We start from the raw sequence: 14112 nt of genomic DNA on the forward strand, positions 1-14112 counted from the left end.
TCTTCTGTGAGATGGAGGAGGACTGTGTGGATTGGTGTCAGACATATGGGTTAATGTTGCACTTGTGGGCTTGGGCAGCACTGGGTTGGGATGTTTTCTTGATGTGTACATACCCTTTATATAAAACTCACTCTTATACATATGAATTTCTGTGGATTTGTTTCTCTATTGTACCCAGACTAATACAGAACTCTATAAATGTTCTTTGCCTTCTAGGTCTTTCCTCTATTTCCTTTTACTTTCCTCTTGTCCCACTCTCATGTTCGATCTTCATTTGTGTTTCAGTAATTTCTCAGTGTTACACTGCCCTTGATTAAGCCCCACGTGGCATCATACACCCTTCTCTCCATCGACTTTCACTCACTTGTTGTTCCCTTGTCCCTGGGCTGACAACCACTAACACTCCCATCCTTTCTCACACACCTCCCTGTCACCTGTGACCCCAGAACCATCGGTCCCATTGTTTTCTCCTCCAAATTGTTTATCCTGCTTATTTTATCTAGATAGACATGCAAAGACAAAAATAAGTGCAAAAACAAGGCAAAGCCAAACAAACCAACAAAGGAAGCCCCCCCCACCCAAAAAAACAAACAAGATAACAACAAAAAGCCAATGACACAAAAGGAAAAGCCTATAAATAGTTCCAGGTCTGTTTTTTGACCTTTAGGAGTGTTTTCCAGTAGAGTCTGATGGGGTGCCACACTCTGTCCCCAAAGTGTATTTTTGGGATTCCCCAGGGGTTCATTGCTTTGCTTCCCTTACTGCTCTGTTACATGCCTTTTTGTTTCATCCCAGCAAATAATGTTTTTAATGTAGCATTACTTATAGTACCTAATGCAGTTAGACAGTTGGCCTATACATGTATAGTCTTTCTAGCTATGGCCCCTTAACTCCTTCCAAATATTTATGTGGGTTTGTCGCCCACCAATGTGAATGAGGCAAAGAAGCCCTGGTGGCATAATGGTTACTGTTGGTCTGCTAACCGCAAGGTCAGCAGTTGGAAACCACCAATTTCTCCTCCTTGAAACAAAGATGGTACTTTCTTCTCCCACGAGTGACATGGCTTTCTACTCCTCTAAAGAGTTACAGTCCTGGAAACCCACAGGTGTAGTTCTAGCCTATCATATAGGCTCACTATGAGTCAGTGTTAACTTGATGGCAGTGAGTTTGGGGTTTTTGGTTTAAGAGGATTGGGCACCTTGCCCAACAACAGATAGGTACCCTTGAGGCTTCTGACTGCACAAATAAGCGGTCTGAAAACTTATCCTGGAGATTAGTCGGATTGGATATCATGTTAAGTTTAATTGAGCTATTTTAGAAACAGAAATTGGGATCTCACTATCATCAAAAAGGAAGAGCCAGGAGTAGGGGCCTTTGGATCCTACATTCTTACATTGAAACTCTTCAACCCAGAAGACAGAGCTGTGACACAAGAGAGAAAGCGCTGGGGAGGAGCAGCAACAGAGACATGGTGGCAGCAGAACCAAGAGACCGACACAGAGCAGTGGGATTCCCAGGCCACAGAGCAAGACACCTGAGTGTCTCTGGGCAGGAGGTTAGTAGGTGAAGTGGTGTACATCTAAGTACTTATCTGGGGAACTAGATTTACTAACCTACACAGAGCTAAGTGTTTGGTTTGATGCTAAGGGGTGGAGTGAGCATTTATCCGCAGGACTAAAAGACCTTTGTAACATTTTCCCATAAGACAGAATCTAGGGGGCTGCAGGCCCTGACCTTACCTGCAGGTATGGCTGTCAAGATGCTGTCCCAAAGAAGAACCGTATCTTGAGTCATTTATGATCCTAAATTGAGGGTTAGGGCACAAAAGTGACCCCTATGTCAAATATAGTAATTAAAGGAGCCTACTTATTAAACTTTAGGAGACAACAAAAGACACACACACATCATATGGATAAGGGAGGCAATTAGCAGAAGGTCAAAATGACAACTGAGGATTCAGTCAGGACTCTGGATAAAAGGGCACAAAACAAAAGGCACATCACAGATCATGAATGGTGGTAGATCAATACATCACTGCAGCAGCAGGAATGGGACCATGTTTAGGATATGCACACTATTAGACATAAGGACTTACAAGATTGGTCCAGCGCCTTCACACAGGGCAGTCAAGGTCAGACTCGTGACAATGGCCCCTGTTCTGTCCTCAGTAAGGTGACCTCCATCAAGGATACACCTAGGCAGGCCGTGGAGAGGGGCTGGCTGGAAAGGCAATCTACTTCTAAGGCATTCTTCCCAAGGGGAAGATGATCTGCATTCTTGATTAACAATCAGAAAGATTTCAATGGAGGCTTAATCAAAGTGGGGAGGCAGCAAATGGACACTGAGTTGTCACTGTCCTCAGCAGCCCCAACCTAAAACCCAAATCACTGCCATCAAATGATTCTGATTATAGGGACCCGTTAGGAGAAGGTGGAACTGCCCTTTGTTGGTATCTCGAGACTGTAGCTCTTTACAAGAGTAGAAACCCTGTCTTTCTCTCCAGGTGTGACTTGTAATTCTGAACTGCTGACCCTGCAGTTAGCAGCTCAATCTATAACCACTATGCCAACATCCTTTTGCAAATTGGACAGCTCAGTACTTAAGTTCTAAAACAATTATAAACGGTTACTTAACTAGTGAATTCTATCATTCATGGAGATGTGCGCAAAGACCTCGGACCCTGACAGGCAGGACGGCCTGGACCCTTGTACACTGGTGCCCTCCTGGGCTCAGACCCCAAGTAATACGGATCCCTCCTGCTTCCCCGCAAGCCCCTCCACCTCGCCCTGCCTCCAGGAACCCCAGGGTTGCTCACCCTGCTTGGAGTCAGATGAATGGAGTTGGTTCACAACCCAGTGTGAGAAGCTGAAATCCTGCCTTGTGATGCTTCAATGTGCAAGACCGTAGTAACAGATTTCTAGCTCCCTAGACAGGACTGTATTTCTCTGTGGCAAATCTTTGTTCTGAAACAAAAGAGGAGTCAATGTTGAGAAAGGCATTTCAGGTTCTTGGCCTATATTTCTTGCGCTAAATAGTGACCGCCCCCACCCCCTGGGATCAAAAGCATGCTCTAATCTGAGGGTGTCTGCATAAAACACGGAGCCCACTTTACCTTTACAGAGCAATTTTACTAATTTCTCAAATATCATTATCAACTTTGGATCTACATCCTATATAGACAATATTTATTTTTAGAATAAAGTGGAAGTCGTTAAGGCCTCAAAATTCTCAAACTCCATTGAAGGTAAATATTTTCTTTTCACCAGAAATCTAATTGAAGAAAGGAAGATTTTAGGAAGAACATTCTCCACCAGCCCATAATGCATCTCAGACCATAACCCTTGACATATTTGGCTAATGTGATCAAGCTGAATCATGTCACTCCAACCCATGCTGCGCTTGCATGAAGTATAACCTGCTCCAATCCCCTTGTATCCCAGGTATTCTTTACAATATTTATTGTGTGTGAAGAAATGCCTATGGTTGGGTAGCCCATTTATGCACAGCAGTGTGTTGTAACTAGAGAAACTTCTTTTAGAGGTGGACAACACTAGACAGAGGGACACCAAGAGGACATCCGAGATGTGCCTTGGCCAAGACAGAGCTATCCTAAACAAGAAAACAACCAGGGGAATCCATATTTGCTACTCTCTTAAGCTCTTCTGTTTACAGTTGTCCAATTTTAAAGCCTCTGTGAAAGACTGCAGTCTCTAGTCAAGGAATGGCAAGGGGCAGGTAGATGGGTGATGCCAAGAGCCAAGGAGAGGGCAGAAGCTTAACACCACAAGTACAAGATGGATCCAGGAAAGAGATGACTTATCAACCATTTTGTCATCTTGGCCTAGATTCTGCATTCCAACTTTGCTGACAGATGGAAAACAACACAAACTATAGGAGAGGGCTTATTGGCTTGGGTTCTAGGATGTCCCATCCATACTCTTGGTCTTCTAGGGAGAAGGTGAAAAGCTAATGCCTACTAGGCTTGAGCTTGTGAAACATGCTCCACCAGGAACCTACTTTGGCAGGAAAACAAAATGAATGTGGTGGGAAGAGGCAATGCTGTGATAAGCCAGGGAAGCATTAGACTGAGTGACTATTTGGATATCATTGGCACCTCCCTTTTGCTGCCCCCAAGGCGTTTCTGAAGGCCTTGTAGTTACAGAAAAAGGGGTGTAGGTTAGTGCTCCTCTAAAACTAATCAGCAAGTCAAGATACTAAACAAAAGCACAATTTGTTTTAAGATTCTCTCTTGCCGAGTCATCAAGCATACCTTGAATATAAGGCTCACCATTCCACCAGGCCTAAGGACAGGCTTCAACTCAGGGCTCTTACATTGGTTGGTTGCAGAGTAAGGTTAGCTTCCAGCCCCTCCTCAAGCAACATTCTGAATCTAAGCTTGACTAAGTTCTAACTCCTTCCAGAAAACTGTTAGCTTATGCAAAAAATACACACAAAAAAACCCAGAGTGGTGATAGTCATTCTATCACCAGTCAAGAGATCAATAGATACATTGTATTGGAAAAATAAGCCTTAGTAAGCTTGTTTAGCGTGTTGAAGAGAACAGATCTTACTTTGAGGACTGAGAACCTCACCCAAACCACGTTATCGTCAATTGCCTCACATCACATGTATGATAAATATGGAAGAATGAAGAAGAATCGATTCGTTTGAATTGTAGTGCTGGCCAAGATTACTGAAATAGTATTAGTATTCCAAAGCACAAACAAGTCTGTCTTCGAAGAAGTAAACTCAGAGTGCGACTTAGAGGTAAAGATAGTGAGAGTTCATATTAAGTACTTTGGACACTGGTGTCAGAAGGGAGAGGAGAGTATGTGTGGTAAAGTAGAGGGGCGGTGAAAAACAGGAATCCCACAACTAAATGGATTGACACAGTGAGGGCAGCAATAGGTCCATCCTAAATCGTCAGTCTGGCAGAGGAGAAGGTAGTGTTTCCTTCTGTTGTGCACTGGGTCCCTATGATGTGGAATCAACTCAATGCCACTTAACAACCACCACCACCTCAGGAATCACTAATCAATACCCAAGACATGCACAAAATACTAGTGTGTTAGTTATGTTTACAAAAGTTATTTCCATGGTAACAGATGCCAAACCTTTCATGTGACATTTGCTGCTGGAACATAAGCTCTCTTATTAAAAAGAAGCAATGGGCATCCTCTGTGTATATATGTATATATATAGATATATAAATAAAACAAAGCGATTACAAAATCACTGAGGAATTTCTGTCCCTCACTGATTTACACCATTCTCCTGGAGGTGACATGAAGGAAATCCTCTAAGCCAGAATGTCTTATTGCAGAGTATTTCCCAAACTTGGGCTCAAATGTGAGTGACTATTTGTCAAGAGAAGTGTAAATCATTTATCCTTCTACCATAAGGGATCAGCTGCAAGTCCAGAGGATCCAGCCAGAGCTAGTGATCTATTGAGAGTTGAGTGGGTTTTAGGATCCTCAGAAGGTCTATAATCAACTGAATCAAAATTAAATTCCATGAGAAAGTTCAAGGCTAACTGAAGACTGATTAAAGTTGAAGATTCTGATGGCTAGACACCAGAGTATTCACACAGAATGAACAAACACTTTATGTTTGTTGTTTAAGTGCAAGTTACTGAGTGCAAACATAACCATGGTTGTGAGAGTACACTTACTAACATTTTCTATGAGACCAGTACTAACCTGATACTAAGGTCAGATAATGATACTTCAAGAAAACTGATAGTGGATCTACATGAAAAACTTCTTTGTAAATATACTTATATATGATGGGGAAAAAGGTCTATGTGTATATATTTCTAGGCTTAGTATTAAGGTAGCAGATGGACATTGGGCCTCCACTCAAGTACTCCCTCAATGCAAGAATACTTTGTTCTATTAAGCTGGCATTCCATGATGCTCACCTTCCCAACACAATCGCTGAAGACAAAGCAGGTGCATAAGCAAATGTGGTGAAGAAAGCTGATGGAGCCTGGCTATCAAAAGCTATAGGATCTAGGGTCTTAAAACTTGAAGGTAAACAAGCAGCCATCTAGCTCAGAAGCAACAAAGCCCACATGGAAGAAGCACACCAGCCTGTGTGATCATGAGGTGCCGAAAGGATCAATTATCAGGCATCAAAGAACAAAAAATCATATCATTGTGTGCTCACCTCCCTGATACGATTGCTCAAGACAAATGGGTGCATAAGCAAATGTGGTGAAGAAAGCTGATGGTGCCTGGCTATCAAAAGATAGAGTGTCTGGGGTCTTAAAGGCTTGAAGGTAAACAAGCGGCCATCTAGCTCAGAAGCAACAAAGCCCACAAGGAAGAAGCACACCAGCCTGTGTGATCAGGAGGTGTCAAATGGATCAGGTATCAGACATCAAATAACAAAACATCAAATCATTGTGAATGAGGGGGAGTGCAGTTTGGGAACCCAAGACCCATCTGTAGGCTATTTACAGAAGGGTCACCGGGAGGAGACAAGCCAGTCAGGGTGCAGTGTAGCAATGATGAAACATACAACTTTCCTCTAGTTCCTAAACATACAACTTTCCTCTAGTTCCTAAATGCTTCCTCCCCGCCCCACTATAATGATCCTAATTCTACCTTACAAATCTGGCTAGCCCAGAGGATGTACACTGGTACAGACAGGAACTGGAAACACAGGGAATCCAGGACAGATGATCCCTTTAAGACCAGAGCCAAGAGTGGTGATACCAGGAGGGTGGAAGGTGGTGGGGTAAAAAGGATCTACATATAACCTCCTCCCTTGGGAATGGACAACAGAAAAGTAGGTGAAGGGAGACATCAGACAGTGTTAAGATATGACAAGATAATAATTTATACATTATCAAGGGTTCATGGGGGTGGAGGGAGGGGGGAAGGAGGAGGAAAAATGAGGAGCTGATGCCAGGGGTTTGGGTGGAGAGCAAATGTTTTGAGAATAATGAGGACAACGAATGTACAGATGTGCTTGACATAACTGATGTAGGTATGGATTGTTATAAGAGTTGTATGAGCCCCCAATAAAATGATTTTTTAAAAAGCACTGTAATATAGCAATTAACGTAAAAAAAAGAATTATCTAAATAGACACATAAAACACACTAAACAAAGTCAAAGGCTTTTCATTTTAAGAAAAAAAAACTCCATAAATCTAACATAAAACAGATATAGTTCAATATGTTAATATGCTAATATACATTCTTAAAAAATAAAGTCAAAATGTCAGACTCAGAAGACAGAGAAAAACATCACCCCACCTTAAAAAAAGAACATAAATATCCACTTTCACCAATGATATTAAAAATTGACTGAATTTCTAACTACCACAATCAGAATGAGATTTTTTTAAGGAAGAGGCTTCCAAAAAGAAATAAAAATTCCTCTAATCATAAATTAATGATCGTATCCATAAAATATTCAAGATATGTTATAAATATCTAAAAATATAAAAACATTGTAGGCTAATAAACATAAAAGCATTTCAAAACCTAATAACTTTTGGCACTTAACTCACTAAGCATTAATTGTTCATCAACAACTCCTTAACACACTGAGCAGCTTTACAACACAATGACAATCTTCTGAAACACTGAACCCCATCTACCTGCAAAGCCCCTTACCATCCAGAATGTCTATTAACACCCTGAAAATTCCCTGGTACCCACAATCAATTAAAAATATTAGGATTTTCTTAACAAATCCTAATACCATATACTCTAAAACTAGCCTAATTCATTTATCCCAATTCTTTGAATCAGGAACACAACTTTGAATATATTCTAGAACCTTAATCCTAATTTTATGACCCAATGTTTCAAATTCCGAAATCAGATTCCCAAATTGTACTGTTTAAACCATAACTCTACATCTTTATACCATACTACATAAGCCCCTAATCAATTACAAACATAAGCTGTTAGGCATGATAACTCTAAACATAAAGCCCTTGATCTGTCCACTAACATCTGACAATTAACACATGACATTTATGTTCTATTTCTATCTACTGACTCTTGCTCTTGAACCGGGAACATTAATCCCAGGACCAAGTTTCCAATCTTACGTACATACTCTGACTCTAGCACTCTACAACCCCAAACTGAACGCAAATCTAACCCATCAAAATTCACATTGCTAATTACTTATGTGGAGTTGTCTTCTCTCGCAGATTTTACCTAAATGTAAGGAACGAAGGTAGGTAGACAGGAAAAATGGGTAATCACAAGCACATTTTCAGTAAACTTTTAAATCATTTGCATCTGATTCATGGCAGTTGGCAAAATAAAGCGGTGTATAAATGTTATATGATAAACAACACTATGTCCAAGGGCTATCACCCTCTACTCTGTCCTGGCCTCAAGGAGTCTTTTCTGTTATTACACACTTGCAGGGATGTATTACCCAATAAGCAAGGTGCCTGAGGGCTCACTTGTACTGATTTACTAATTTGTATATGCAAATTCATCTGGTTTCTCCCTCAAAGGTATGGTGAAACCCATGTTAAATAAGGCATATCAATTACTAGTTATTATGTCATGGACACCCTCCCTCCCTTCATTCCCAGGGGATACCCATGTCACAAATGATGCAGGAGACAGAAAATTGAAGGTACGTACATTGGAACCACTGTATCCATTTTTCAAAACTAACATTAGCCTTATACCCTATAGTATTAAATTAAAAAATTGGCGCTGATAGAGGGAGGTAGGGGACCAGCCCCCACCGCTAATACTCCTAATACTACTACTTGGATTCAGTAATTACAATTGTACGGTTGAGATATATAAGTATTATATTAAAGTCATCGAGAGCATGAGAGATATTACAATAATACAGTCAGACACGTTACATGGCAACATTGCTCACCTCAGCCCAGCTTAGTGGTCCACGTGGAGAGAGGGGGAAGGGAAGGAGGGAAAGGGAACAAGGGAGAGGGGGAAGAGAGTCAGGGAGGTCAGAGTCCGAGAGGTTCGAGAGCTCTCGATTGCTGATCCATGCCTATATACCTTTTGGGGGCATGCCAGCCCACTAATTACAGGTAGAGACATACATCACAGGGAGGGGTTACACTATAGGGTACCCAGTAATGAGAGGGTGGTCTAGGGGGTGGTCTCTGGGTCTCCATAGGAACTATTATCAGTAGGGTGCAAACCCCTCCTACAGGAACCAAGCTAATGGTCCCAAGCTTCAGAGAATAGTCCATTGTCTCCAGCAGCAGGGAGCAGGCCCACCCCAGTGGTGGGATGAGACAGCAGTCTGGCAACAAGTATCTGACTTCCCCCCACAGTACCCAGATCAAGGAAAAGGGCTGAAAGAATTGTGTATACCCCCTTGTATTAGTCTGGGTACTTTGGAGAAACAAATCCACAGCAACTCATGGATAAGTGAGAGTTTATGTAAAGAAAAGGTGCATCACAAAAACATCCCAACCCAATGCTGCCCAAGCCCACAAGTCCAACATTAACCCATTAACCCAACACCAGTCCACAAAGTCTTCCACCTCACAAAACAGGCAATGATGCCGACTGCAGGAGGAAAGCTGAGTCAGTAAACGAATAAGCATCTCAGCACTAGCAGGGGTCTCCACAAGGCTGTTCCAGCACCCAGGGCTGCATCGGGATAGATCCATGCGGCTTCTCCTTGGGGATGTTTTATAGGAAGTCAATCTTGCAAACTGAAGCAGGGAACTGCTAAGGCAGTTGCACCCGGTGCAACCATCACAAAACAAGAGACCTAAAAACAAGAAAGGCGAGGCTCACCACCCATTTATCCCTCCGCCTTTCAATTAGCCCCACATGTGATTATCAGCCAGGCTGGCACAATTAACTAACTCACCCCTCTAGCAGTGTCAGCTGATAACCCTAAAATATGTGCTCCGTGCATCCTTTAGATTGGTGTGAGCCAAGACTTAACCTCACCAGACATACTGCAAGTGGGGCTGTATCTTCACCCCCAAACTGAAAACATGTCAATCCTATGGACAGCCTGTGTGTCCAGTGCCAGGAACTCCCTCTCAGAGCACACTGGGGTTCTCCACTCATGGAGAAGTAAGTCCTCAAAGTTACTCATGATAACAACAGCGGGCCAAGCCCTCTCTGACCTACCCTGTGAAATGCTGACCAGGCACCCGGCCCCATGGATATCTCAATATACCCTGGAACGGAAGTGAGCCTCGGTGTGGGCACATCAGCAACTAAGACGTCCTTAGTGGGCGTTTCATCATCAGGATGTTGGCACAGGACTGAATACCTTAGAGCTCAACCCCACAGGCTTCCACAGGCAAAAGGCAGTGTTCCTCCCTGAGCCTGTCTTACATATCCACTGGATGAGGGTCCCTGGCCTAGGACAGGTCCCCCTGCCCAGGTTCCAGGGGCTCTTACCTTCCGGGAAACACAAAACATCAACCAAGAATGATCCACTATCTTTCCATACAGCATAGCCTGATCTGAGATCCCCATCTGCCCCAATTTCAACACCTCAAATTATCTGTCTCCAGGCTCATCTGGGTCCTGAGCGGGAACTGAGAAAAAAAAAGAGGAGGCTGGGGATAGATTAAATGGTAACCACCAGGAATTACTTCAGCATGATTAATAAATCAATATAATTTATCCTCCGGGTACCTTGCTTATTGGAATAGCCATCCTTGTGTTAGTCCAAATGAAGTTATAGTAGACTCAAGGTTGATCATGGTAGGATGCTACTGGGAGGTGTTCTTAGGGAACACTGGGCAGCAATAAGGACACCTTTGATCACATATACACACAGGAAACACTAAACAGGTAGCAAACAAGAACTTAACCTAGCAGAGAGAATGGAGAAGCCGAGTGAAAGTAAGCAAGCATGGAAGCAATTTAACATCAAATAAGTGTATAAACATGACTCTGGAGGAGCCTAGGGGAGACTTGGGGCAGGTTCGGAGGTCTCTGAAACTCTCCCGCATAGACTCTGAATTCCCCTTCGGTAACCACTGAAGTCCTGGGTGTCCCAGACTCTAGGACAAGGCTTGCAGTGGATTTCCCAATATATAACTTGATGCTTGTGCTAAGATGGAGACTCCATGGAGAGCTGACTGGTCACCTACAGAGAAGGAGCCAAAGATGAGCTATATCTATAAATTGATAATCTGGACGTTGAAGAACATGGCCATCTAATACTGTGTAAGACACAGTGAGGGAAGTCATTGTGAACCCAGGCACAAACCTCACCTTCAGGGATGGGCTACAGGGAGTGCTTATGATCAAGTGGGCACAAGAACCAGGCTCTGAGGCAGGTGGAGATGTGTTGTCAGGGTAGGTTTCCTGTTGTAGTCTCAGAATTCTCAGTTTCATAGTTTCCCCAAGAAAACATCGCTAGTTGTAGTATTACATTCCAAAGCCCTGAGATCTATGAGTTCAATTACCTGGCTTCCTTAGAAATTAAAATAATTTGTGTGTGAACTGTTTGCCTTCAGAGATCTTTAATTCAGGCAGAGCCAAGTTTCATTTAAGAGAAAGTATAAAAATCGATGACAAGAAAAGGGTTAAATGCAGGTCTGAAGGGAGTGATCTCACTTCATTTTGTTAACAAACCTCAGAAAAGCAGCAGCCTTAGACAAGTGCTGGACTTGTATATGCTGCAATGAGTGAATCTACCTTGTATAATGTTACCATTCACGCACATTTAGGGAAGAATTTGTTTTTCTGCTCTTTAGTGATCTAGGCCGTCCATGTGCGGACTACCTGGATTTTGGAAATCAGGGGCTGTTTTGTTTTGGATACACAGCTTTCTCCACAGGTCCCATCAGACTCATTTTGAGAACTTCACTGTGTGAACTGGACTTTCCCTTAAACACACCTGATGCAGATGAAAAGAACCTGAAATACTCCTTTGGACTTGAAGCTCAAACACCCAAGTGTGAGAAGCAGCAGAGGACTACTATCCCCATGTACTTTGGGGCCTTTGGACATTGGTTCAAATCTCTCTTGCTTTAAGACTGCACAATGATCAATAACTTGAAACTTCCTTATATTAGCCATTTTCATGTTTCCTTTTCTGCCTGGGATGTGTCATAGTTCAGAAGACAAATTATTTGGTTTTGACTTTGCTTCACATCAAACCTTACTGTTTTCTTCAATAGTGTTCAGGCAATTGAGTACTGAATAGAGGGGAACTTTAATGTATTTTAGTCTAAAAGGCATTACAAGAATTTGGATATTATACCATTGGCCAAGTTGTTATTGTTTTACAAATACCAAATGCCCCATAGAAGTTTGTTTACATTTTTCCTCAAGCTGATAATGGTGCCTCTAAAGTGGACCATAAATACATGTATATCTTAGAGATATGCATGTATCTTCAACTTACACTTGGTCAAAGTCCTAGCCTAAGAACAATTTGTTCTTGTGATGTGACGCTGCTCGATACTCAATCCCTCGTGCATGGATCACTGCAATGTAAGTGAATGGCAAAGTGGGGTGACTAGGTTAGATGGCAGTCAGTTATGAGAAAGAATAGGGTCTATGGCCTTAAAGGCTCATCGAAGGACAAACATCCACCTAAATGAATTGTCAGTTAAGTCCAAAGAGAAGAAGCACATCAGCCTGTGTAGTCAGAGCGTTCATAAAAGTATAATCCATCATCAGAGGGAAGAACTGAATTCGAGCTCAAATTCATAGTACTTTAAAAGTTATGAGAGGGAGGGGGAAAATGAGTTGATACCAAGGGCTCAAGTAGAAAGCAAATGTTTTGAGAATGAGGGCAATAAATGTACAAATGTGCCTGACACACACGCAAAAAAAGTTAAATGACAGAGCAGCACTGATCAAGATCCATTGCAAAGTTCTCACATCTATTGAGTTCCTTCTGATGAACCACCAAAATATCCATGCTACACGGGTCTCATAGGTTTGAGAAAATGAAGTGCGGGGGATGAGAGAGCACTTGTAGAGTCAACCCCTCATTATTTTATGATGGGAATATAATCATGTGTTTGTTTAGATGTAACTTAACAAGAAACCATCTATAGCAGTGACCCTGAGCTACACCCCTCTACCTTGTCTCACAGTGTATCCTGTGATAGTGTCCAGGCACAATTCTCATTGGTACTAGCTAAGCCAATGACCCAGTTCTCACTGGGTGTTCTGAATCGCCCAGGCTTCCTCCCACCCCTCCCTAAGAGCCAAGACCTGCATAGCCAGCCTGTCCCCTAAGGATGTTGTGTCCCTCAGTTATGAAATCCCTGTAACATAAAATCTTTGTTAAACCAAACTTTGTTAACCCAGTTTGTGCTTGTTTTTCCACTACTTGTGTCTGCCTGAAAAAACTATCGAACTCAGGTTGTGTATTTATCCTGTGAGAACAAAAGGGTAGGGAGACCGACATTTGGAGAAAGGATTACTCCCCCCATGCCCCTTCTCCTTCCCCATGCATGGGGAAACTCAGAATATTTCCAAACCACCTGGTTTCTACAATCTGGCAACAGTGATAGAACTATATAGGCCCTCTTTGTGTGCACCCTGCAACTCAAGGACTTTGAGGAGGAACTTCAATGCATTTGGACTGTTACACTGTGCAAGGATGCTAGGACTTGTACACAAGGCTATGAGATAGGCCACTCCAAGATATTCTCACATTTGCAGGTCATGGAAGGCAGACTAGCAGAACGTGATGACCACTATCATTCTCTCAGCTGTCGGACTGGCCCCTATGACGTCTCCTGCTTTTGTTCCCACATTTGTTCAGGAGAGACCAGTGCCAGGAGGACAACATGCTTGAAAACAGGAGGGAGGCAAAAAAAAAAAAAAAAAGGTTTTTGACTAAGTGGATGGACACTGACTATAACAATGGACTCACACATGGGAACATTTGTGAGGATGGTACAGGGCAGGGCAATGTTTCATTCTGTGTATATCGGGTTTTATAAGTTGCAATGGACAAGCTGACACCTAACAACATAGAAAAGGTTGGTAATGTTGCACTTTTATTAGGGGCTCATACAACTCTTATCACAATCCATACATACATCAATTGTTTAAAGCACATTTGTACATTCATTGCCCTCCTCATTCTCAAAACATTTCCTCTCCACTTAAGCCCCTGGCATCAGCTCATTTTTTCCCCTCCCTCC

At 42.5% G+C, this 14112-nt stretch overlaps 1 protein-coding gene across 4 annotated transcripts in view; it reads right to left on the reverse strand.

Moving 5' to 3' along the window:
- The window catches only part of LOC123521700 (zinc finger protein 615-like), a 33542-nt gene that overhangs the window by 16649 nt on the left and 2781 nt on the right, over nucleotides 1–14112 (reverse strand). Inside the window, exons 2-4 of one of the 4 annotated variants that reach the window (XM_045290521.1) lie at nucleotides 2816–2963; nucleotides 2096–2194; nucleotides 1740–1802 (exon numbers count right to left, since the gene is read on the reverse strand). The exons of 1 other annotated variant lie outside the window; for it this stretch is intronic. The gene's annotated coding sequence lies outside the window, so the exon portion shown is untranslated. The remainder of the gene's footprint in view (nucleotides 1–1739; nucleotides 1803–2095; nucleotides 2195–2815; nucleotides 2964–14112) is intronic. 2 more of the 4 variants (XM_045290520.1, XM_045290519.1) reach the window with 2 other exon arrangements.

The sequence above is a fragment of the Echinops telfairi genome, unplaced genomic scaffold, assembly GCF_000313985.2.
Source record: "Echinops telfairi isolate 266 unplaced genomic scaffold, ASM31398v2 ScPeMD7_40;HRSCAF=151, whole genome shotgun sequence".
Lineage (NCBI taxonomy): Eukaryota > Metazoa > Chordata > Mammalia > Afrosoricida > Tenrecidae > Echinops > Echinops telfairi.